Source organism: Loxodonta africana, chromosome 15 (genome assembly GCF_030014295.1).
Source record: "Loxodonta africana isolate mLoxAfr1 chromosome 15, mLoxAfr1.hap2, whole genome shotgun sequence".
NCBI classification, from domain to species: domain Eukaryota; kingdom Metazoa; phylum Chordata; class Mammalia; order Proboscidea; family Elephantidae; genus Loxodonta; species Loxodonta africana.
The window spans coordinates 66,120,411-66,133,992 of record NC_087356.1 but is presented as its reverse complement, the minus strand read 5'-3'; the positions used below and the strand labels follow the sequence as shown (position 1 = coordinate 66,133,992).

The window sequence follows — 13,582 nt, the reverse complement described above, 5'->3', positions numbered from 1 at the left end:
GATCCCAACTTGCCAACCCAGGGGAAGACAGCCTGTGTTTTCCACCATGGTGATCCTCATTCTCATTTCCCTGTTCTACAGTCTGAGACAATAAAGCCCCAAATGCCCAAGGCCATGCAGCAAACATTCAGATAAATATGGCCGTAATTTATTTCTACTTTCCTGAGTCAGTGATTACTTTCAAGACAAATGTTTTATATAAAATTATTAAATGTCTGTGAAAAAAACTTTTTGGTTGACGTTTATGCCTATTCCAGCAGCCCAGTGCTTTCTCAGAACCCTAGCTTCCTGGAGGCCCCTGAAAATTCAGTTCCTCTGACCTACCCTCTTCTCACCCACTGGTCCTGACCAAGCTTCTCTGACTTTGTACTGGAGTCACTTGTGAATGTTAAAACAAAAAGAAACAGAAAAAAGGGAATGCACATTCACATTTACAAAGGAAGACACAACATTGAACTTCCTCATGAATGATTGTCAGATTATGAAAAATTTTTGCTTTCTTCCTTATGGTTTCTCTATTTTCAAGTTTTGTGCATTAGTTTTACAGTCATGAACAGACAATAAAAGTTGCAATTGAAGCACAAGATAAATTATAGAGAAAATATAATTATTTTCTATTTCTTGAGAAACATAAAGAAAAAAACTAAGATTTTGTCTACCACTACAATAAAATTCTTTCAAATATCCAGTTTAATGTTAATTTTTCCATAAAAAGTGAGTTCAATTAATTGTGACTCATATATTTCCCTTGATATAATATTACATACATATGTATTTATAAAGGAAATGGCTCATGAGGTTGTGGTGGCTAGCAAGTCCCAAATTTGTGGGTTGGGTGTTGGCTTCTCCAGACCCACGTGGCTGCTGAGACTGATGAACCCAAACTGGCAGACCAGGCCACAGTCTACTGGCTCCAAAGGGTGCCAAAATAGGTCACACAATAGGCCACTGGCCAGTGGGGCTGTGGAGGCCGGCAAATCCCAGAACTGGCAGGTCAGACAGCAAGCCTCTGGCTTAAGTCTCAAGAACCTGAGGTCAATTGATCACTTCCTGGAAGTGGGATCCAGATGGAGAGAGAAAGAGCCTCACCAGGACACAAACATATATCTTAGATGCAGGCCAAACCCCAGAGAAGGGCATAACTTTAGTAAGGGTAGGCCTTGAGTCATGCCCTTCTGCAAGGCTGTGACCCAAGACACACTCTATACCAGTCCTTTCTCATCAACATGTAGGGGTCAAGATAGACAACACATACAATGGAGGACAGCCATACAATATTGGGATTCATGGCCTAGCCAAGTTGACACTTAAACCCAGCCATCACAGATTTTGTATACCTCACTTGCATGAAACTCTGTAGGGGCAGTTCTACTCTGTCCTATAGGGTCGCTATGAGTTGGAATCGACTCGACGGCAATGGTTTGGTTTTTATTTGCATAGTCTGACTCAGTCAATGTGTGTGAGTCACAAAGACCATGGCTACAAGGGCCATATTAAGTAATACATTACACTGGAAATATATTTTAAAAAATCTCTGAAACACATACAATTCTTATAGACAATTAATTTAACCTATCACCCTTTAGTGTGGAAAAAAAAAATTCTCACTGGATGTCATTTTTTCAATATATGGAGTAATAAAATAAAAATTATACATAGTCCTTGTAAAACATGTCCAAGCAATATACATTTATGTGTATAATACAGATACATACACATTTATGTTACACATAAATATATACAAATATAAGGATCACAAACATGTATATATATATACATATACAGATGAAGACACAAACACATTTTTTTGTAGGATTAAAACATGAGATGTGGAGATAAGGACTAATTAGTGCGTAGATAGCCAAGTAAGAAGTTGCTGCCAGTTTCCAAAGAGGAAAATATCGTCACCTCTCTCATTACAACTTGTGATTTCATGTGGGAGGTGAAGGGTGATATCACATTGGGGTATTAATGTTAACTATTTGCTAATGACAAAGCAAGCAATGCATGTCAGACCAGTCAGATGAATTTAAAAATACATTTTAACCAGGTGTAAATGCTCACGCTCGGTCAAAAAAGCCCCTGTAGCCCTGTGCTCTGCCTCTAGGTACAGCTTTATACAGATGAACAATCAAAAGCATGATGTTATTTGGAGATGTCCATGCTTGTCTCCTTAATACAACTGTTTTGGAGGCTTAGAATCTCAGAAGCATTAAAACAAAAACACCAGGAGTTCTAATCTAGAAATGGTCCTGAAAGTAAAGTGAAATATCTGGTCTGTAAAAGTCTAAAGAAGCATTCTAGGGAAAGATGGGGAAATGCATCCAGGTGCTGCTACCATGGGCAAGAGAAGTTGTGGGAGTTCAGCAACTGGCAGGAGGAGCTGGCAGGACCTGGTGCCACGAAGAGCTTCTGAGAGTTCTCAGTAGAAAGGACTCCAAGGCAACTGTTTATTTTGTTATTGTTGTTTATTGCCTCTGAGGAGGACTAATAAGAGTTTTGTGGTTGTTGTTCTAAAAAGCACCAATGGGAGCTTATTTGGGAAAGGGGAAGAGTGGGGAATTTATTGTTTGGAAGTCTTCCCAAACTATCGTCTGAGTCACGTTTTCTATTTTAAACTTCCTCTTTACTAGGTGTCTTAGCTGTCTAGTCCTGCTACGGAAATACCACGAGTGGATGGCTTTAACGAGAGGAATTTATTCTCTCACAGTCTAGCAGGCGAGAAGTCCAAATTCAGGGTGTCAGCTTCAGGGGAAGGCTTTCTCTCTCTGTCAGCTCTGGAGGAAGGTCCTTGTCATCAACCTTCCCCTAGTTTAGGAGCTTCTCAGCACAAATACTCTGGGTCCAAAGATGTGCTCCCCTTCCTGTTATTCATGGTTGGTGGTGATGAATTCTCCATATCTCTCTGCTGTCTTCTCTATTTATATCTCAAAAGAGATCGACTCAAGACACAACCTAAGCTTGTAGATTGAGTCCTGCCTCATTAATATAACTGCCTCTAATTCTGCTTCATTAACATCACAGAGGTAGGATTTATAGCTCATAGGAAAATCATATCAGATGACAAAACGGTGAACAATCACACAATACTGGGAACCATGACCTAGCTAAGTTGACACATCTTTTTGAGGGGGCACAGTTCAATCCATAACCCCAGGTAAGGAGGGAGATTCTCAAATTTTATTTCAGGGCCAGAGAATTATTGTCTATGAAATAATTCTGTCCCCCCGTTTTTTTCTTTTTTCAGAATAAATACTGAGTCTTTGGGGAGGAGGGGTACATGTAATTAGTCAAAAATAATTTTCCAGTTTTTAAATTTGCATGTGAACAAGTGATCTGTATGATTTCAGTGCATGGTCAAAAATGTCACTTCTACATCTGTGATTCCATAATGTGGGTGAAAACAAAAATCTTTTAGATATGGGGAAAATGAATATAGGATTCTCAAGGAAAGGGGGTAGTAGCACAATGCTAAAACTGTGAAGAAAAGAATGTAGCATAAAGAAATAAGTAATAATACACTTAATATATTTGGCTATAATTAGTCTATCAGTGTCTTGCACTACAGAGTTGTCATCTTGTGGGCAGGAATTATGTGTTATCAACCATCACCAGTGAAAAAGAGGAAGACCCCCAACAAGATGGATTGGAAGAGTGGCTACAAAAATGGACTCAAGCATAACAACGATTGGTAGGATGCCACAGGACCAGGCAGTGTTTAATTCTGTTGTACATAGGGCCACCATGAATCGGAACCAACTTGACAGCACCTAACAACAACAACAAAATCCATCATCTGCCTCCGCATTCCTTAATACACTTCTCTGCACTTAGTAACTAGAAGGGATTGAATTTTGTAGATTTCAAGTGGTTAAAAATTATTTATTTTAGAGATCATTTTTTTTCAAAAGAGATTCAATACACAAAAGTACGTTAAGATCAGAGGACACAGACCAAAAGGATCATTCTATGAATTCTGATAGATCTTATCGAACAAAGTTCCAAATGACATTTATATAATTTATAATCTCCCCACATGAAGGTCTTTGAAATTTTAAAAAAAAAAATGATAGGAGGCAATATGGATTACTACAGGTGACCTCTGGGACTTCCTAGAATTGACACTGCCCTCCATGTGACTGTCCTCCACGTGGCACTATGAATCCAGTCTTGTCCTTGGGATCTTTTTCCAAATATTAGAGTGTTGGAAATAATCTCACTACTTGTGTATATATGTTGCTATCTCTGGACTCCTTCTTTACTGGATCTTCTCCAAGAATTATAAATCTTTGTTAATGCAAAATAGTCTTTTCTCAATGATTTTTTTAGAGCACTTTTGACATCCTTATTCCTCAGGCTGTAGATCAGGGAGTTCAGCATTGGCATGATAATGGTGTAAAGCACAGAAGACAATTTGCCTTGGTCCATGGAGCTGACACTTGATGGCTAAAGGTACGTGAAGGCTGCAGAACCATAGAAGATTGTGGCAGCTGAGATGTGGGAGCTGCATGTGCTGAAGGCTTTGGACCTGCCTTCAGTGGAGCGGATTTGCAGGATGCTGGCAATGATGGAGACATAGGAGCCAAGGATGACCAAGGTTGGTGCAAGAATATTAAATGCACTGAGACACAAAAGCACCACTTCATTGATGTAAGTGCTGGAGCAGGAAAGCTCCATTAGTGGAAAAAGATCACAAAAGTAATGGTTGATTATTTTAGCCTTGCAGAAAACCACTCTTAGCATATAACCTGTGTGGACTGTGACACCAGTCACGCCCATCATATATACTTCAACTACCACCAGGAGCAGACTTGACAAGACATGGTGACATTGTAAAGCAATGCATTACAGACAGCAACATAGCAATCGTATGCCATCACAGCCAACATATGACATTCTGATATAATAAAAAAAAAATGAAGAAGTAGAGCTGAGTCATGCATTCAGGGTAGGAGATGGTGTTCTTCTCTGTCGCAAAGTTCACCAGCATTTTGGGGGTAATGACAGTGGAATAGCAGAGATAATGAAGGACAAACTGCTGAGGAAATAGTACATGGGGATATGCAGGTGAGAACTGAGCCCAATCAGTGTGATCATGCCCAGATTCCCCACCACTGTGATAATATAGACTCCTAGGAAGAAAAGAAAGAGGGGTAGCTGGAGTTCTGACTTTTCTGTTAGCCCAGCAAGGATGAACTCAGTCACTGTGGAGTGATTTCCTGCTGCCATTTTCCTATGGGAATACTATAGAGGAAGAGAAGAAGAAATTAGAGGTAGGTGTAAATTTATGCAGTGTAAACCAGGTACAAGTCTTACCATTCAGGTACCTCGAGCTCTTTCCCCCGGTCTCTGTTGTATGTTAAAAGTTAAGGATTCTGGGATCTCAGTATTATGGGTCATGCAAATACACATCAGATGGAGTTGTACATATTTTTTTGTTTCTGTGCTCTAACAGTGAGTCAGTATTAACCAGCCTCTGAACATCCAAAGAACTGTCCTGATAACTTAGAATAGTGAGTGTTCTGAGACTCAGTGGTGCAATGGTGAAGCACTCAGCTGCTAACTAGAAGGTTCAAACTCATCTAAGTGGCTCTGTGGAAGAAAGATCTACCAATCTGCTTCTGTAAAGATTACAGCCTAGAAAACCCTACAGGGTAGTTCTACTCTGTCATGCAGCATCAATATGAGTTGAAAACTGACTCAATGGCACCTAACTGAAATGACAACAACAAAGTACCTTGCATGTCTTATTTGCAATCCTCTCAATTCTTCTGTAAAACATATACTACCAGTATACTGGTTGCCATTAAGCTGATTCGGACTCATGGCAACCCCACATGTGTAAGAGTAGAACTGTTCTCCACAAAATTTTCAGTGGTTAATTTTTGGACATAGATGAGCAGGACTTTCTTTTAAGGCACGTTTACTGTCTAGGAATGCCACAACAATTATTAGTATAATTATTTTATATATTAGGTAACTAAGTCTCATTGTGGTTAAAAATTTGCAGGTAGGTAGGCGTGTTACAACAAATGATCATATATGACAGAAGGCCTGTCTGTCTATACGTGGGTCCTTCTCCACTTCATCTTCTGTTTCTTCTTTTAGCTACTCATGTCTGCCATCTTGTTTTTATCTCTTTGTCATATCAGAGAAACCATTCAATGCAATTTATGTGAGGAATATATTAATGTAAACTACAAAAATAATATACTGACCACAGATGTAGGCTGGTTTCCCCTTAGAGAGTACCTTGATTACTGGCAAGAGTTCAAAAGTACTGAAACAGTGGCTCTGGAAAGTAACTAACTGAATGGTTAACATTAAGTGTAACACTCAAATTGAGCTCCACATCCAGGAAGGAAGTGAGTTTTCTAATGAGGAGAAGGTAAAACCCATTCATTCTCAGGACACCATGTGCTACATATTCTTGTATAACCTGACGTGTTCCATGACCCTTGGGGCTTTTGTTCTGGAGGACCGTGGCAACAGAATGGAAATTTTACTTGGTATTTAGAGCATGCTGTCTTTGCATGTCTTAGGCATGTCGTTTTAGCGCATGTTGCACTCACCTTCAAATCGGATCTTTTATCACTCACCCGATGGCATTAAAGACCAAAGCAGAAAGAATGTGTGTATCTCCAAGACATGAGTTTTGAAGGAAGTTGATGAGTCCTGGCATGGGATATCGTGATGACTGTTCTATGTTCAAAAGAGAGAGATCCAAAATATATCATTAAAGATTGATGGTGTATCAAAAACAAGGAAAACGGTGTTGAAAGAATGAAAGTGAGGGTGGTATTACTATTTATTTAGTACTTATCATGTGATTAAGGAGTCCTGGTGGTGCAGTGCTTAAGAAATGAGCTGATGACCCAAAGGTTGGCAGTTCCAACCCATCAGTTGCAGATATTCCAGTCTGCATCAGTAAAGATTTACAGCCTTGGGAACCCTATAGTGCAGTTTAACTTTGTCCTGTAGGTTTGCTATGAGTCGAAATAGACTGGAAGGATGGCAATGGTTTCCTTTTTTTTTTTTTTAACCATGTGATTAAAACTGTCCATGCACTTCATAAATACTATTTGATATATTTTCCCCAGCAACCCTATGTGATATGAACTTATTATTCCCATTTTATAGTTTAAAAAAATGAAATTGGAAAGACTTAAGTGACTTGTTCATGTTGTGCCTGGATTTTCAATATAGATGTGGATGATGGTTTCCTAATAGTACAGATAAATCTGACATACATATGGGAAATAAAAGTTATAATAAAAGACTTGAACTAATACTGATGTCTTCCAGAAATACCGTTCTGCTAAAAACAATGTGGAAAATGCATGCTAGATTCAAAGAATGTCATAGCTGGAAAAAATTGTGGTAGCAATTATTAACACTTTAGTGTGAGTCCATGTAGATCAGCATCTAGATTAGATTCCACAGTGCTGCACCCTGCACCTGTCATTTATCCATGCTCAGGTTGCTCTATAAATACTGGATGGATAAAGGGATGTAACTAAGTTCGAAACTTGAAAGAAATGAAAAAGCCATTATCTTTCCCAAATTGTCAATTTCATCTGAAATTCTCCAATTATAAGAGCAAGCTGTCATTCTGCCACTAAAATGTTTGCTGAACATATCTGTGCTTACACTGCGCAAGTGATACCTGAAAACAAGTAAATATAAAGCCAAAATTTCCCCTTCTGTGGAGACTTTTGCTTTCATGTTCCAAGATGTTTCAAGTAAAATACTAATGCCAAAGGTTATTACTATCCCAGTCGTTGGTATTGACAATTTTCGCATGCTTTCTACTTTGTGGGTTATTGTTAAAATTAAAGTCCTCTAAATTTTTAAATAATTATATTTTGAAAAATTTTTGTTTGTTAATAGGAAAATAGTTTTCTTTTGTTGTTGAAGCGTCTTATCCATAGGAGTAGAGTTTACCCATGATTGTGAAGGAATCTTTCTAGAGCGAGGGCCTGTTAGTCTCTAAATACCATCAGGACACTGCAAAATTAAGATTTTAAAAGTGATTTTATAGAGTTTAGTAATAGTACTAGGAAAAACTGTTTACCTTCTCAGGTACACAATTATTTGACTTGTTTAGAAAAATAAAGTGATATTTTCAACCATGAAAAATGTTGCTTAGCTTATTAGATGTGCTTCTGAAAACACTAAAAAAATCATGGTAATTCTTCCATTAAAATGTCCTATGGATTGGTAAATACTACAGTTTTAGCCTTTTATGGAGTTGTATCAGTGCAGAACTTCTGCTTAGTACAATGAAGGCATTGACATGAGGAAAATGTTATTATTTATACTTCTTAAGCTGTCCTTAGATACCTTAGACCTTAAACAGTGTAATAAATCTGACAACAGACAATAAGATTTTGGGGGCAGAAAACATAAAATGCTTTAAGGATTACAAAATTCTGAAAGCTACCTCAGCTTAAAAAATTGTCAAAAGTATGCTTAGTATAAAAAACAAAAACAAGGGGGCGGGGCCAAGATGGCAGACTAGGTAGATGCTACCTTGGATCCCTCTTGCAACAAAGACTCGGAAAAACAAGTGAATTGATCACATACATGACAATCTATGAACCCTAACCATCAAACACAGATCTAAAGAGTTGACCTGAGTGACAGGTGAACGAAAAGCTGTGCCCTGAACCAGCAACCACTTCTGGAACCCACGACCCGTTCCACAGCCTTGAGCCCTTGTGGTTCCCTGGTGCTGAGTGGCAGGGCTGATAGCGGCTTGCTGAGGTGGGGCAGGCACAGGATGCAGCCCTAACCCCTAGCCCCCTGGGGTGACCTCCGTAGAGACCAAGCCAGCGCAAGCAGCCTGCACACTGACGTGGCTAATGAGAGAACAAGCAACCACGGGGAAGCAGCGACTGTTTTCGGAGCCTGAAGCCAGCATCCCAGTCAGAAAACCTTGGCACCAGGCTTTGGACGGGGCGCAGTGAAGCTGAGCATGGCATCCTGAGATGGTACAAACACGAGATGCAGCCCTAGCCCCCAAAAGTGAACTCGGGGGGAAGCCCAGCCAGTGCACGCAGGCAGCGCAGCAACACAGCTGACAGGAAGAGAAGTCACCGGAAGGCAGTGACTGGTTTTGGAGCCTGGAATGTGGCGTCCCAGCTGGGGAACCTTGGCTCTGGGCTTTGGACTGGGAGTGGAGGAACTGACCACTGCTTCTGAGACAGCACATGCACAGAACAGGGGCCTGACCCTCGGGGGCAATCTCCACCCAGCCAATGCACACAGGCTATAGGCCCCTTGGGAATCTCAGATAAAACAGTCCTCACAAACAAGATGAGTAACTTTGTCTATATTCCTGGGTACTACTCTCTCCTATCTGCCTGATCCCTCTCCTCCCCTTCCCAGGCAGCTTCATTAACACTGGAATTTCCTAGGCCACACAGTGAAGTTTTGTTTGTTTGTTTTGTCTTTTCCTAAGCCATTCTCCTGGCCTGATAGAAAAAAAAAAAATTTTTTTTTTGATAGAAGCAGCTACAAAAAACCCAGGGACCAAATACCCTTCCCTGATGTCCCAAAATTGGACAAAAAAATACAGAGCCAGCTCCAGCCAAGCATATGAGATCCACAGTCTTGGGCTTTCATCCCTACAGGGAACAAGGTGGCTTTTATAATGCAAAGGCAATTCTGATACTGATCTGACTGTAATTGTTTTAGCAGATTACTGGAAAGACATGTTTCCCAGGTCTGATATCTCTGCATATTCAACAGAGCCCTCACTGACCCACAATGGGGAACTGAGGGCTGAAGCTCCACCCAAACCACGTAACCTTCTGCCATAGGTGTCTGAGGATAGTGACACCTACCAATCTGTAGAGGTACATGCATTGGGTGCCTAAGGTACAGTTACAGGGCCCACCCACCAAAATGCTTTAGGAAAAGTGACACACCTAACTCACTGGCACTTGGGGGAAGCCTGTCAGCATCCTGCCCACCCTGGAATGTGACCTGCTGCTCCTAGAATCTGATGCACAACTATCACCACTACTCCTCTAAGCGAATGGGTGACAGTCCACCCCACACACTTGGTGACCCAAAATCAGATTCTACTCAAGAATAATGAATGGACACTTTGGCTTATATTTCTGGTACCAGTCCAAACCAGCTGGTAATAGCACATAAGTGATTCAAGGGCTACAACAATCAAGACAGCGCAATCTAGTAGCCCATCTACATATCCTGAAAGAAAACAAAACAAGATAAGACTCAGTGAGCAAATATAAGACAAATCATTAGAATATCTTATAGATGGCTCAGAGACAGCAGTCGATATCAAACCACATAAAGAAGCAGATCATGATTGCTTCTACAACTCCCCAAATTAAAGAATCAAAATCTTTCCCAAATGAAGATATGATCCTGAAATTGCCAGATCCAGAATATAAAAAACTAATTTACAATATGCTTCAAGACATCAGGGATGCCCTCCAGAATGAAATAAGGCAATCTACAGAAAAAGCCAAGGAACACACTGATAAAGCAGTTGAATAACTCAAAAAGATTATTCAAGAACATAGTGGAAAAATTAATAAGCTGCAAGAATCCATAGAGAGACAGCATTCAGAAATCCAAAAGGTTAACAGTAAAATTACAGAATTGGACAACTCATTAGGAAGTCAGAGGAGCAGAATCGAGCAATTGGAATGGCGAGTGGGGGAGGTGGAGGATAAGGGAATTGACACCAATATAGTTGAAGAAAAACCAGATAAAAGAATTAAAAAAAAAATGAAGAAACCATAAGAATCATGTGGGACTCTATCAAGAAGAATAACTTGCATGTGATTGGAGTTCCAGAACCAGGAGGGATAACAGAACATAGAGAGAGAATAGTTGAAGATCTGTTGGCAGAAAATTTCCCTGACATCATGAAAGATGAAAGGATATCTATCCAACATGCTCATCGAACTCCATATAAGATTGATCCAAAAAGAAAATCACCAAGACATATTATCATCAAACTTGCCAAAACCAAAGATAAAGAGAAAATTTTAAAAGCAGCCAGGGATAAAAGAAAGGTCTCCTACAAAGGAGAATCAATAAGTTCAGACTACTCAGCAGAAACCATGCAGTCAAGAAGGTAACGGGATAACACATATAGAGCACTGAAGGAGAAAAACTGCCACCCAAGGATCATTTATCCAGCAAAACTCTCTAAAATATGAAAGCATAATTAAGACATTTACAGATAAATACAAGCTTAGAGAATTTTCAAAAACCAAACCAAAGCAATAAGAAATACTAAAGGAAATTGGTCAGAAAATCAATAACATCAGAGAATAACACAACACAAGGTCACAGAACAAAACATCCTGATATCAACACAAACAGGGAAATCACAAAAACAAATTAAGATTGATTTTAAAAAGAAAAAAATGCTCAAAACAGGGAATCATTGAACTCATTATGTAAAAGATCACAATAATCAAAAAGAGGGACTAAATACAGGAGGCACAGAACTGCCATATGGAGAGGAAAACAAGGCGATACAGGACAATACGAGTTAGGTTTTTACTTAGAAAAATAGGAGTAAATATTAAGGTAACCACAAAGAAGTCTAACAATTCCATAACTCAAGCTAAAAACTGAGAAATACATAATGACTCAACAAACATAAATTCGACTACTATGAAAATGAGGAACACACAATTTACAAAGAAAAACGTCTCAGCACAAAAAAGTAAGTGGAAAAATGAAATCGTCAACAACACACACAAAACGGCATCAAACTGACAGCACTAAACACATACTTATCTATAATTACACTGAATATAAATGCACTAAATGCACCAATAAAGAGACAGAGAATCTCAGACTGGATAAAGAAACACGATCCGTCTATATGCTGCCAACAAGAGACACACCTTAGACTTAGAGACACAAACTAAAACTCAAAGGATGGAAAAAAATGTGAAGCAAACAACAATCAAAAAAGAGCCAGAGCAGCAATATTAATTTCTGACAAAATAGGCTTCAAAGTTAAATCCACCACAAAGAATAAAGAAGGATACTACATAATGATTAAAGGGACAATTGATCAGGAAGATATAACCATAATAAATATTTATGCACCCAATGACAGGGCTGCAAGATACATAAAACAAACTTGAACTGAAAAGTGAGATAGACACCTCCACAATTATAGTAGGAGACTTCAACACACCACTTTCGGAGAAAGACCGGACTTCCAGTAAGAAGCTCAGTAGAGAAACGGAAGACCTAATTGCTACAATCAACCAACTTGACCTCGTAGACCTATACAGAACACTCCATCCAACAGCTGCAAAATATACTGTTTTTTCTAGTGCACATGGAACATTCTCTAGAATAGACCACATATTAGGTCATAAAACAAACCTTTGCAGAATCCAAAACATTGAAATATTACAAAGCATCTTCTCAGACCACAAGGCCATAAAAGTGGAAATCAATAACAGAAAAATCAGGGAAGAGAAATCAAATACTTGGAAACAGAAAAACACCCTGCTAAAAAAAGACTGAGTTATAGAAGACATTAAGGAGGGAATAAAGAAATTCATAGAATGCAACGAGAATGAAAACACTTCCTATCAAAACCTCTGGGACACCGTAAAAGCAGTGCTCAGAGGCCAATTTATATAGATAAATGCACACATACATAAAGGGGAAAGAGACAAAATCAGAGAACTGTCCCTACAACTTGAACAAATACAAAGTGAGCAACAAAAGAATCCATCATACACCAGAAGAAAACAAATAATAAAAATTAGAGCTTAACTAAATGAAATAGAGAATAGAAGAACAATTGAAAAAATTAACAAAGCCAAAAGCTGGTTCTCTGAAAAAAATTAACAAAATTGATAAACCATTGGCAAGACTGACTAAAGAAATACAGGAAAGGAAACAAATAACCCGAATAAGAACCAAGATGGGCCATATCACAACGGACCGAAATGAAATTAAAACAATCATATCAGATTATTATGAAAAGTTGTACTCTAACAAATTTGCAAACCTAGAAGAAATGGATCAATTCCTAGAAAAACACTACCTACCTAAACTAACACAATCGTAAGTAGAACAACTAAATAGACCCATAACAAAAAAAGAGAATGAAAAGGTAATCCAAAAACTCCCAACAAAAAAAAGCCCTGGCCTGGATTGCTTCACTGCAGAGTTCTACCAAAGTTCAGAGAAGAGTTAACACCACTACTACTAAAGGTATTTCAAAGCATAGAAAAGGAAGGAATACTTCCTAAATCATTCTATAAAGCCACCATACCCTGATACCAAAACCAGGTAAAGACACCACAAAAAAAAAGAAAATTACAGACCTATATCCCTCATGAACATAGATGCAAAAATCCTCAACAAAATTCTAGCCAATAGAATTCAACAACATATCCAAAAAATAATCCACCACGACCAAGTGGGATTTACACCAGGTATTTTCTTTTATGCAAGGTTGGTTTAATATTAGAAAAACCATTAATGTAACCCACCATATAAATAAAACAAAAGACAAAAACCACATGATCTTATCAATTGATGCAGAAAAGGCATT

The 13,582-nt window shown here is 38.8% G+C and overlaps 1 pseudogene; it reads right to left on the bottom strand.

The window, feature by feature from the left end:
- Positions 1–4,196: 4,196 nt before the first annotated feature.
- On the bottom strand, positions 4,197–5,339 carry LOC100675344 (putative olfactory receptor 8G3; annotated as a pseudogene).
- Between the last annotated feature and the right edge of the window lie 8,243 nt (positions 5,340–13,582).